Below are 13,790 nucleotides of genomic sequence, written 5' to 3'. Positions count from 1 at the left end.
TAGCTAAAAACAAATGTAATATTGTGCGTCATTCGAATACTAAATTGGCTGGATGGTATGCGAACAATGGCATCCAAAAACGTGCATGTGTGTGTGAGTGTGATCACACGATCTACATCGATTGCGATGGCATGTAGTATATTACAGGTACCACCCTCTTCATCCAGTATCATTAAATACGATATTATCATGCATATATTCCATCATAATAGCATAATAGCCAAATGAACTTTTGACAGACGTATAAAGGTAAAGCATTTGTTTCATTGATTCAATGCAATTTTGTTATTGGAAACATTAGGTTCTCAGTTGAAGTTTCACAAAATAGTTCCCAAATATCGGTGTAATTGTTGATATTCATACCATTGTCAAACAGTGCCAATGTAATTTTCTTTCTCCATTGAAAAACAACATTATAAATATGCTTTCCACTCAGAGGATACTCTTTTTTTCACACAGATGTCTCACAATAGACGTCACGGTAATCGTATTTCTGTACATCTCGATTGAAAATAAATTCATTCTTACAGTTCTTGTCACTGTGTTTTGAACAGATCATTTGAATACATCAGGTCAATAAGTGACCATGATTTTCGTAATAGCTTAATTTACGTCAAAAACAAAACAGAAATAAAGAAACTGATCTCAAATCTATATGGCCTAAATTACAATAGGGAAGATCTATTTCGAGAGAAAGGACTGATATATATAAATAGTAATGCATTAGTGTTATATATTGTTGATTGGTCAGAATGAAATACTTAATCCAATTACAACAAATTAACTATTACAAGAATTAATTTCTCTTGATAAATTACATCATCAGACTTAAAACAACGAGTAAACAATTTCTAACCCCAAAGACGACGACAATAGAATGCAATCACTAAATTAGAAAATACACAAAATTGACTTTGATTTTGATTCATACGGAAATTTGGTCACGCTTACTGACTAAAGACAACATTTATTATTGATCATGTTATGTTCTAAAATTTGACGATTCGATTTGATATTGACAATCCGTAGTTTTATTATATTTGCAATACTCACCCGCAATAGGCGGTCCAATTGTATACCCAATACCAACATGAAATAGAAACCAACCAAATGCACTTGACACGTGTTCTTTCCCAATACATGCTTTTATAGACACAGCTCCAACTAGCGGCACAATAACACCGTCAAATAGGCCGTATACTGCTGCTATGAATAGCATATACTACATAGTTGATATTTGCAAAACGAAGAAGAATTATCGATATTCCACATACAACACACGAACAGGCAGCAATAAACATTGGAGAAAATCTAGTCAAATCAATTAACAAGCCGTGGGTTGCTCTTCCTATTAATTCACATATCCCGATGATTGTCAATAGAAACGCAGAATCGATTGCTGCTATTCCATCAGATACTGCTCTGTTAACTAAATGAACCATTATAACAAGTTGACTGACTGCAATAAGTAGTACAACAAGACACATGATTCGAAACCAGGATTTCCAGAATAAGTATAACGCAAGATTGGAAGTGATTATGTGCAACCAATTCATTCATAAAATGTCGACAGTTTCCAATCGCAATGTAATTAACAGATATACTAAAATTGTGTCCTTCATTTTGTGGGCGTAGTTTAAGTATTATGTCAGGATTGTTCTTGTTGGAATTTGGCACGTTCGTCAATCGTACAGTCCCTGAGTCGATGTCTCGATGATGATCGGCTAGATGTCCCGTCTCAAAGTGTTCAACTTGGCGAGCTAGTAACTTCAATTGTCTCTTTGTAGCTGAGCCAAGCCCGTTACCTCGAACAGGAGATCGCCTATAATGCTTCGTTTTTGCCAGGCTTCGAAGGATGTCAGCGTAATTTGTGAAGAATCATAGTGCTTCATCTAATTTGGTTTCGAGCCATTGGAAGAGAAACTCATGTTTTGAAGCATCGGGTATGGCTCTCAGTGTTTTGAGGTTGGCTCTCTTGTTCAAATGAGTCGAATTTAAAAAAGCGAAATATTGAATTTGATTGTATTTAATACATTCTGATGTACATTCAAGTGGAGGTCAGCCTCTTGTCATTTGACCATTCAAATGTAACGTTCGTTCTTGCCTTTTCTAGAATTTTGAAATCGTGGATATTCGAAATCGTGTTTGAAAAAACTACGAATGATAGTACTGCCATTTAATTAGTTAAAAGTGGTACACAGAATTACCGATGATATAGAATCGATCAGAGTGGTGAAATGTCCCTCGTCTACGCCGATAACAGATATAAATAGACAGCGTGCACAGTCTTTGATTCGATTTTATTTACAAGAACAACGGGATTGAATGTTTCGATAATCTCCATACGTACCTGTTTTATTTCATTTATTTGGGAGATCAAATCCCTTCGCTGCAGGCAATATTTTTTTATTACATGGAAAATGTGGTAGTATTTTAGCAAAGGATAATCGAGAAAAATAACTGATAGCGCAGGGGTAAACAGAATGTCGAGTCATGCTATCAGTGACTTGTGTTAGAAATATGCGAGTATATCGACTTTCATTCATAGTAAACTCTGTGGTAATTCACACTGCTACGAAAGGACAGTATACAACCATAAACGTGTTTTTGCTTCATTGCTCGATGTTTGTTTATGCCCAGGCGCGATCCAATACACGCAGGTCGAAATTCACGTATATGGGTAACGCTTTCAACTTGAAACCCTATTCGATATCCCTGTTTGCGAGCGTTCATGTTTTAGATAATATAAATATACAAATACAAATACACCAACATATGTTGTTTATCATCTACGTGGGAGGTCTATTTCACGTTGGGAACACTTATGACAAGTGAGTTATAAATATCTCTACGCCTTAAACTTAATCTTGTGATTTTGTTCAGACTGGCATGCACGGTAGTGTTTCGGAGTAATACACATCGCTCGTATGAAATACCGACGATATTCGCGGGATGGAACGCATTGGATCACTTTCTGTCTGAAATACCCTTACCACAATAAATATTTTGACTCGTACGATAGTCATGTCACGGAATTTAAAAGATTTCTAGTACATGGATCTATAATCATCGAATACTTTCAAACAATGTGTGGCCAATACATCCTGTATTACTTGTTGCGTAGAAGTGGATGAGATGAACGTTTCTCGAAAGGTCAAACTTGGTCTACTGCCATTGAATATTCTGCAAAAAGGCGAGGACGTATCTCCTTGCGTGGCAGAAAACGAAAAACCCTACGTTTCACCGTATACTCATTCCGTGTAATGATTATTTATGTCAAAGTTATTCTGTGAAACGATCAGGTAAATATATATTTTAACTCATCGTACCGTAGTCCACCATTTTTGAAAAAAACAAACTGTACGAAGATCAACCACATTTTGCATACTTTGCATACTTTGCATTTTACCGATGGTTTTTGTCAGTTATTTTGAATGTTTCTTTAACCGAGTAATGTTGATTTCGAGCATCAATAGTCGATTTTTTTTTGCAGTTCATGTAAGTTATTTTTTCTCTCATTTAGTTTATTTCAATTTGAACACTACATGCAATGTAATGGCAGCCGTTTTTAGTCGGCTTTATTAGTATGTTTTGTTAAATAAATGGTTCGCCGGACCGACTGCACATACGTGGCCGAACCTGGCATGAACCTTACCTTATGTAAGTGTGTGTTGTACATTGTCGGATGTGACGAGTCTAGTAAAGACTGGCTTTGCAATGGTCAAGGGCAGGAGACGAAGGCGCCCTCAGCCGACAGTTGGAATAGCCAGTGTGGATGAATCTTGCGCCATCACAGTTCACCCTAATACTCCCTTCAAGTTATTCGTATCGTTGTAGTTTGAGTGAATAGATATTTCTTTTATTTTGCCATTTTTGGTCGATTCTTAAATTATGAACAGTGTTGTCTATCTCTCGAAATAAATACATTTACATCGATGTTACCGATTGTAATTTTTATAGTGTGTACGTGAAAGAGATTTGACTTTGAAATAATAATTGAAGACACAACTATATGGTCTCCAAATCAGCTGGGTGTTATTATTGAAGTAACGCACGAGGCGTGACATTTGTTGTAATGGTGTCTGATCGCGTTTCATAACTCCTGTATTGAATAATGCCATAAATCAAATTATCCTAACAACATGGGAAACATGGTAGGATAGTAACGAGGTCGGCAATATATTTATAAGTAGCTCTTTTATCGGTGAGAAAAGATGCTTCTTGATTGCGATTATCTCTAATATAATGTATAATAATCTAATCCTCTACGTCCACAACTTGAAGTGAGCTTTTCAATTCAACTCACTGCGGCCGTACACAACATGACTAGTTCCCCTCCGAATGCGTGCGTGTGTTGCGTTAGCAACACTATCTGTGACCACAGAGCTTGTCAAATATTTACAAAGCACGATGTGATAACCGAGGTGGTAAACTGGCCATGATGTCAATATTCAACTACCTAATTTGCACAATAATAATAATTGTAATTGAAACCGTATTCATGCGTGGGATTTTGGTTGGAAATATCAGATCTTAGAAAATTTGACTATGGAAAAATATTTGGAATACACATAAATCCCAGGATGACAAAAAGAAAGTCATTGAAACAGTGCCAGGTAAATTAGAACAATCCTTTGAAATCAATAGCACCGAAACATTACATGATACCAATAAGTACAAACCATAAAAACAAGTTACGAACCTACAGAAACATTAAAACAGAATTGGCATATGAAAAATATCTCACCACAATCAAAAATCCAAATCACAGTGTTGCTAAGACGGAACTCGGAATAAGAGCTCATACCCTTATAATCGAAAGGGGCAGATATAATAACTTCATAGCAGAAGACTGAATTTGCCCAGTTTGTGACAACTAGAAAATTGAGAACGAAAAACAATGTCTTCTCAATTTATTGAATCTACAATGATAATAATAAAATGTCATCCCATTCTCTTCAGTATAACTGTTTATTTTAAATTATTGGTGTCCTACTTTTCGACAGTCACCCTTTCTGAAATCGTTGATGACCGACATGTCTTCACATCAGTTTAACGTGGAAATACACTTATGGTCAATCCCAAGTAGAATAGCTTTTGATTGAGGGAGCAAATAAGCAGTAAGTTTTGGAGTGAAAACAAGAAGTACATGTATATATCGCAAAAATCCGTTTATGTGTGTGTATGAATTATTCAGAACATGGTCAATCGAATCATGAATGATGAGCGGGGTAATGATTGGTAAAGATATAATCGAGTATAATTTCTAAGCGGAGTCTGAATTCGTCAATGGTATAATTATATGTACTGTGATTTAGTAGTGTGATGGTAAAAATAGTAAGTTTAGTATTAAAATATGTATAACTTCGAACATTGGCCAATACATCCTGTATTACTTGTTGCGTAGAAGTGGATGAGATGAACGTTTCTCGAAAGGTCAAACTTGGTCTACTGCCATTGAATATTCTGCAAAAAGGCGAGGACGTATCTCCTTGCGTGGCAGAAAACGAAAAACCCTACGTTTCACCGTAAACTCATTCCGTGTGATGATTATTTATGTCAAAGTTATTCTGTGAAACGATCAGGTAATTATATATTTTAACTCATCGTTCCGTAGTCCGTCATTTTTGAAAAAAACAAACTGTACGTCGATCAACCACATTTTGCATACTTTGCATTTTACCGGATTTATGACCGCAGTTTTACCGGGTGACTCATACTTTTAAATTTCCAACTTATAACTTATACCCTTTTCATATAACTATCGGTTTTTAATACTATTCTCTCTTTCTTTATCTTCTACGACAGATTAGAGTGATGGAATAAAAAAAGTTTACAGACTGCTTGACTCATTGAAAGAAAGTAAGAAATGTAAAATATGAACAACATATGTATATATAGAATGAATTATTTTTTTATTTATCACTGTTTACTATTATTGACTATTGACTTGTATTTTATTTGTGGCGTTAAAATAAATTGAACCACTCCACACACTGACACGTGTTAACAAAAAATTATTTAATCACGCTAAACATCGTAAGTTTTTTTCGTGGTGTTAAAAATAAAGAAAAGAAAAAATACTCAACCACGCCATCAATGTATACTCCATGTCAATATTTCATTCTTGTTTACATCTTTTGTGCAATAAACTCCGACGTACAGTTTGTTTTTTTCAAAAATGACGTGTATTTAATAACGTGTGTGTGTATGTGCGTGTGTGTGAGCGCTCTCTACGATACATTCTGAAAAATCTTTCGTGAAGTCCATGCTCGTCCAATTAAAAAAAATAATTGAAAAAAAATATTAATAAAAAATAAAAAAATAAAAATAAAAAAAAATAATAAAAAAAATTATTGTAATTTATGTATTCACGATGACCTCGTATTTCAATCAATTTCATGTATGCAAATGTATTCTCAGTATCCCATTGTGACGTCATCCTCATGCAAATTAACCCTTTACGGCCATGGTCGATCATTTATGCTAATTTATTCACGGATCTCCAGTGTGACGTCATCATTTATGCTATGTATGCACGCCCCAATTGTGACGTCATCCCACCTCGTATGACGTCATTGCATCCGAATATGAACAGCGCCCTCGCAGTCGTCCCTATAGTGTAACATAAACTACTATCATAATTTTGAGTATATTTTTTATCATATTTATTGTAATGTTTATTAATATTCGTTGTTGTTTATGTTTAGTTATACTCATATTTTGATTACTTATTTATCCGTGTTTGGACGAAGTACGAAAACAGGCACTAATATATTTATGCGTATATGTGTACATATGTTCAACCGTGCGTTACCACCTGTATTACAGACAAACCTGGTCGGAAAACACTCAAACTCAATCTAATTAAAATAAGATCCTGGTTTGGGCTTCTTTTGTTTTAAATAATATCATTCATATTTTTTTCATATATTCTATTATTTTTTTTTAAATTTGTTTGCTGGTATTTTTTTAAGTTTTGGTAATCGCGAAAGCTCACAAGGATCTGACCAACTACCTATACAAATCGTGTTCAAGTACCTCTCCGCTGACGGGATTAGTCAACCAATCACAGAGCGCCTTACGAAAACATGGTGATGGACTTTGCGCGTGCGCATGAAGTGATCACAAAAAAATAAAAAAAATGGCGGCGCTTACCGGCCAATCGAGCCAGAAACTCGAACAAATAATTGACCATGAGGTGAGTATTGTTGAATATGACATGTTTCCTATTATGATTGAACTATATCGGGTATTGGTGGCCGTTTAGTCAAGTAACAATATTTATATACGCGAAAATGCGTACTCGTGTGGATATAAATGAAACAAGTAACCTGTAGAATACTGTGTGGGTAATATTTTTTATATTGATTTTTGTTGCATTTGCAGCAAATAGTTACCAAACAATGAGAAATCTATAGGATTGAATATACCCCACAGCTGGCTTCACATGCATTGTTCATAGTTCATATGGTGCTTACACCAGGATTTAATTACAGCACCTAGGCGGTATGTGGTTACAGCTTAATGTTCGAGTAATCGCAAGAAATTGACATGACAATAGAAATTCATTAAAGACTGCCACTCCCATGCAATTAACAGCGAGTGAAATTCCTGGGATTGAAACATATATTTTGAAGTCACTGGTGTAGGCAACGAATAACTGCAAGTTGACATAAAGACGAGGTAGTTTATTTAATCAGTGGACAACTAGAGGCTGAAATTATAATTAATTTGTTTATTTCAATTTCTCCTGACGTCAAATAGAATACACTGGTGAAACACGGTAGTAACTGTGGGTGAAAGGATGTTTTGGGGTGTAGTTTACATTGTATATAGAGTGGTAGGGTCGGGTGTAATGTGTTCATTTCCAACTATTATGAAGTCACGTAGAATTTCACTTAATTTATTTTTTCTGACATGTTTTCAAGCATTACATGTGAATCCAATTTTCACTGCGCTGTGTCTCAATAGAGTATGAGGGAAATGGCATATTCACTGGAATTTATTTCAGGGGAAAAATGTTTTCAGTGATAATGAAGTATTATGACAGATACCCTCCCCGTGGCTTTCATTGCGTATGGAAGTTATTTTCACGAGTGATGCGGTGTATCCTGCTGCCGTACTTTCACGAGCGAAGCCACGGGGAGAGTGTGGGGTTCTGTTATTATACACATGTCCCATATTTGATTATTTCATATTAAAAAAAGAACGTGCAACAAACCGGGATAGAAATTTAGATCGGGGAACCCAATTGCCCATTAATATGCTCCAAGACAGTGCTGCGACCTAGCAACGCTTGTCAGTGTAGAACGCGTGTCGCTGTACGTGTGAAAATAAAATAATCAGACGTCTAATTTAAGTCATTGTCCGAATAAATAACTCGTGGATGTTTAAGCGCGGTGGTCGTAGCGCAGCGCGTGTTCGAATTTCATGTAAATAAACAATGTATTTTACACGCGTTGTATACGTCGCTATGAGTCCCATATCGAACAGGACGCGACACGACGACTGTCGCCCTTTAGTTGGGACCACGACAGAACCAGAACTTAAACTGGGCGACGACGATACACGGTTGATGTTGAAGTTAAAAGTTCCTCCACAGATCTGTGCATTGGCAAACATGCCGTGCAACTGCAGTACTCCACTGACGGAATGACTTTCGTTGAAATCGGTCGTCGCTGACTCGTGAGCTGCACACTACAACCTCGTTTGTGATGTTGCTTGCTTGTCGTGGATGGACTGAGTCTTGGTTACCGGTTAAATTTTGCTAATTTGGCGTTGGTAATCTTTATTTGGAACTGAGTAACGCCGCAACGTCGCCAACAGAAACCTCATGGTATATCGATGTTGATGGTTGCGGCTCCATATTAATCGGAGATTTTACTGCGGGTCCAGGCAGCGGGTGGATCTTCCGAGAGCCCTTCAAGATTTATAAAACTCAGATTCCAGGTGGTCAACAAACATTAAGTTCTCCCAATCCTAGTATTCTATGTGATGTACATCTAACATGCCAAAAATGCTGGTGAACGATTTGAACCTGACAAAAATACTTGAAATAGATACCAGGAAGGGGAGGGGGGTAAAAGAAAAGTTATATAACATTTTATTATTCAATAATTTATTAAAATACATAAGTTTGTCCAACTCCCTGTGATACAACACCTCAGACATAGCTCATTGTACTCGGCTTGAGTGTGGGCAAAAAGTTACTATTTGAATTTTTGATATCTGTTTTCATTAATGAGAAAGTTGACCCCGAAGTTAGAGTAACTGTTCAGCAGGAATGGCTTTTTAACTCTTCTGTGATTTTTTTTGGCTTGGCTGATTTTGTAACGGTTCATACTTGACAGGCAGGTCGTACCATCACTAATTGGAAAAACAATCCTGACCCACCGCTACCATGGCAACAGCCAAAGTCTTGTAATAGCAGTGCCCAAATGATCATGCCTTTTATTGTGGCTACGTTGCGCACTGGTAAGAGATCACCGGCGCCGACATTGTTACCACTGTCAACGGAATCCCAACGCAGCTTTGAACTTTGAATAAAATGTAAATGCTGCCTCCAATCTAGAAAATACTATCGCAAAACGGTTGGAAATAATACATTTAACGGCTGAATACGTCCTAACAATAAAATAAAGTGACTTCTAATGACTGCCATGTTATTTTGCGAACCTCGTATAAGGTGCCCGGTTTTAGTTATAAACAGACTTTAGCTTCACGTTCATGTCCCTTCCATGATAACAGCCGAAAACATATTGCTTGTTTTTTACCGGTTTTCATTGGCAACCGAAGTATTTTTATTTTGTAAACAAATTTTCGTCTGCTATTTTTATTCAGTTCAAATCGTTCAGCAACATTTTTGGCATATTAGGTGTACATCACATGGAATACTACGATTGAGAGAACTTGATGTATGTTGACTGATTTTTATCATAGTACGAAGTACCAGGAAGTTACTCAGTTCCAAATAAAGATTACCAACGTCAAATGAGCAACATTTGACTGGTAATCAAGATTCATGTAATCCATGGCTAACAAGCAACATCACAAGCGAAGTTGTAGCATGCAGTACCAGTAAGTCATCCCGTCAGTGCAGTACTGCAGTAACACGGCATGTTTGCCATCAGCATTGTATTCAAACGAATCACGTGGTGTGCCGTTCTCGTTCAAACCCCGGGATTCGATCAATAGGGGAGTCCCATTAAAAAAACACATTGCAAATCATGCAAGTTCAACATTTTCAAACCAATATACTAAAACAGAAATGCTCAGAGATGCAAATGAAGGATAGATATTACTTTTCACTATACACATCTCTGTTGATACTATCCCTCACATATTCTACTCCCAATTACTCCTGCGTAAAATGGACTAGCCTCTTCATGTTGACATTCAGACTAAAATCACGTGACAGGCTGTTAAAATTGGCTGTTGTATACTCTTTCGCCGGTCTGGAAAATGTGTTTAATTAACTCACATTCAAGCAACAATGCAGATTTCCCAGTGGGAGCGAGACTATTCGACTCTGCCACTAAAAAAATAGGGGTGTTTTCAGCAAAAAACGAATAACCCTGGAATACACACAATATACTGAATTTCGGAACAAATCGTGCATTACTTACAGCAGCAGAATACCACAGAAATATCAGACGAAACATGAAAACACTATATATTGTATTTCAGCTTGAACCCTCTATATTGCAATTCAAGGAATTAACCCCATATGTGCATCCATTTCCCACCTTGGTATCACCCACCCCTGAAAACAAACTCTTAATACCACGCTGAAGCGTTTGGTAAACACCAGTGTTATTCACAGGCGCTCGGAACGTTTCTTGGATAATAAAAAATGACCTAAAGTAGGATCGGCATAGTTAGTCAGTCGCCTACCACTCATGTTAGTCACATTAACAATGATACAAGGAGGTTTTGTTTTAATATTGTCGCCTCTTGTCTCATTAATGAATAACCAAGTCACAGTCCCTCTATCCTCTATAGTGAATGTTTTATTTTATAAATGGTAATTTACTTGTGCAACAGTACTGTCACTGGAAATTCTTTAATTTGACTGGCTCATCTCATTTTGAAATCTATACTTCCTGTTATTATTTCAATATCTTGGTGATTAGTTTCTAAGCGATTGATTAACTGGTAATTCTTCCAGATAGACAGTTTGACTTTGTTGGGATTTAGTGCAAAAATGGCCAGAGATATCCAGATTGATAGAAAGTTGCCAACCTATATATATGGTACCCCAAAGGAACAAAGTACACCTTCATAGACATGCTACATCAACATCATGGAGATTGTATTATTGGTAGTTGATGAAACTCATACTATTCAAAAGTGGTAAGTATATTGCTTGTATGCTTGCTTGTAATATTTGTATGCATGTTATTTCCATAATTGACACTAGAGGCATTTGAGTCAATCTGTAATTCTAAACCACTCACTGCATTATGGGAAAGAACTTCCATTGTATATATAATCTGGAAACTGACTAAATTCTTAAGTAAATGTTATGAAATTTTTCAACAATATTAGGATTTGTATCACTATATTAATATACAAATGTACAATTTTTTCATCCTATGTCAGAGATTTTTAGTATCCTGATGACCCAGTACCGATAATGATAAAACTATGACAAACATGACATAATCTTGAATTCAACATGAATTTCTTTAACATCTAAATTTAGCATAATTTTTTTGATCAATTTAACAGGGGTGAAAAATCTGATGCAAGTAACAAAAGCAGACGAAAGGCACAAGAAGGGGCATCCCGAACTGGAGAACTGAGATCGTTTTTTCCTGGTGTCGGAGTTTTGGCATTAACAGCAACAGCATCAAAATGTCTGTAAAATCAGATTAAGAAAAGTTTAATTATGCAGACTGCAAAGTTGTAAATGTTTGCCCAAACAGAGATAACATCAGACTATCTGTTTTGAAGATACAACGAGATATTCCATCAACATTTTATTGAATGGTCGACAAGCTACGAGAAGATCTACATGAATCCCGTAGGACAATAGTATACTGTTCATCTATTGATGCAACATTTTATCATTTTTTAAGGAGGAATACCCTCAATCACAGCGAGACGGATAATACAGTACAGGATTCGCACTTAAAGAAGTTAACTAAATTATCTACTTCTAATTTTGAGATTATTTTTTTTGTAAAACAGCTCTTGGTATGGGCATTGACATGAAATCAACATACCATGTATTTCACTATGTGCCATCATTTGATCTCGAGAGCTATATACAAGAATCTGGCAGAGTTGGAAGAGATGGTAAACCATCTCATGCCGTGTTATTTTATCACGGTGGAATGTTACGCAACATTTGTCCAAAACTAAAAAGTTATGTCAAAAATGATACTCTCTGTAGGAGAGTAAAATTATTTGAAGAATTTACATCCAGTAAAGACTTAAGTGTTTTAAAAAACAAGGAATCACATCACAACTGCTGTGATATATGTGAACGGATCTGTTCTTGTAGTAATTGCGACTCTCATGCTAACTGTGTAGAAAAATATATGGTCCATTACTGTGCCGATACAGAGAGTGAGGAGTCATCAGATGACACGTGCAGTTTAGAATCGGATGCTGTATTGGCAGATTCATCAGTCTTCATGTTCTAATGAAAGTTTGGAAGCAGACCAAACTGAATAAATCAATGTACATGTACATATCACTTTGTTGATCATGTATTCATTTAAAATCAGAGTAAAAAAACACCCATCATTAATGTAAATAAATAATTGTTTATTACAAATTATACGATTCATTTTTGGCTCAAGTGTGAGTTTAAGGTGTGTTCCATAAAATTATCTTGTGAACAAATCAAAGGATTTGCACCAAATTTGATAGGGATATTATACATTGATGTATCTACATGGCATTACTGTTCAGGATAATTCACTCGTGTAAATTAGCTAGTTTGCAATTTATTTTTACATCAATCATGAACACCTCCAATTTGTATTCTGAGCTTTTACAAGATTGTCGTTAAAACCCATACAAATCACACATGGATGATAACAAAAATAACAAAGCCTTTTATTTCTATAGCGCTAAATGTGAAATACAAAAAAGAATTAAAATTACAAGCAGATAGATATAACAGCTTTAGAAAAGATTATGATACACTCTTTCAATATAAACATCATTGATTTTGATTGGATGGACACTGTTTACATTTTTACAATAGAAAATCATGTAGTTAGTTTTAGAAATATTTAAAGATAATTTGTTAGCCATAAACCATAAGTGTAACTGATTCATATTCTCTAGATAAAAAGATGTTAGTATCATCTGCATATAGAATAACCTTAAACAATTATGATACATTACAGATATCATTTATATATAGTATAAATACAGTTGGTCCAAGAATTGAACCTTGCGGAACGCCATGAAATATACTCATTAGATCTGAGTTAATACCATCAATACAGACTTGCTGTAACCTGTTACTGAGATAGCTACTTATCCAACACCTCGAATGCCATAGTTACATAATTTTTGGACTAGGATTTTATGATCTATAGTGTCGAATGCCTTTTTTAGGTCGATGAAAACACCAACTGTATACATAGTAGAGTCCATGATGGTAATTGTATATCTTGTAAAACATCACATAAGATATCTGGATTAGCATGGAACTATAAATCACAAACTGCACACAGGTTTGTTTGGGTTGCCATGATTAATCTGTGTGGACAAAATACAAAACCAATTATCTCCACAATTACTAGTAGTATAATGTGTTACTGGGA

General features: G+C 35.7%; 1 long non-coding RNA gene across 1 annotated transcript in view; it reads right to left on the bottom strand.

Annotated features, from left to right (window-relative positions):
* Positions 1-13,790, bottom strand: part of LOC146739509 (uncharacterized) — a 271,508-nt gene that overhangs the window by 176,694 nt on the left and 81,024 nt on the right. The gene's annotated exons all lie outside the window — the stretch shown is intronic.

Source organism: Saccoglossus kowalevskii, chromosome 8, assembly GCF_978046115.1.
Source record: "Saccoglossus kowalevskii chromosome 8, keSacKowa6.1, whole genome shotgun sequence".
In the NCBI taxonomy this organism is placed as follows: domain Eukaryota; kingdom Metazoa; phylum Hemichordata; class Enteropneusta; family Harrimaniidae; genus Saccoglossus; species Saccoglossus kowalevskii.
Note: the sequence above shows the minus strand (reverse complement) of the source record. Positions and strands in the feature narration are given on the sequence as shown.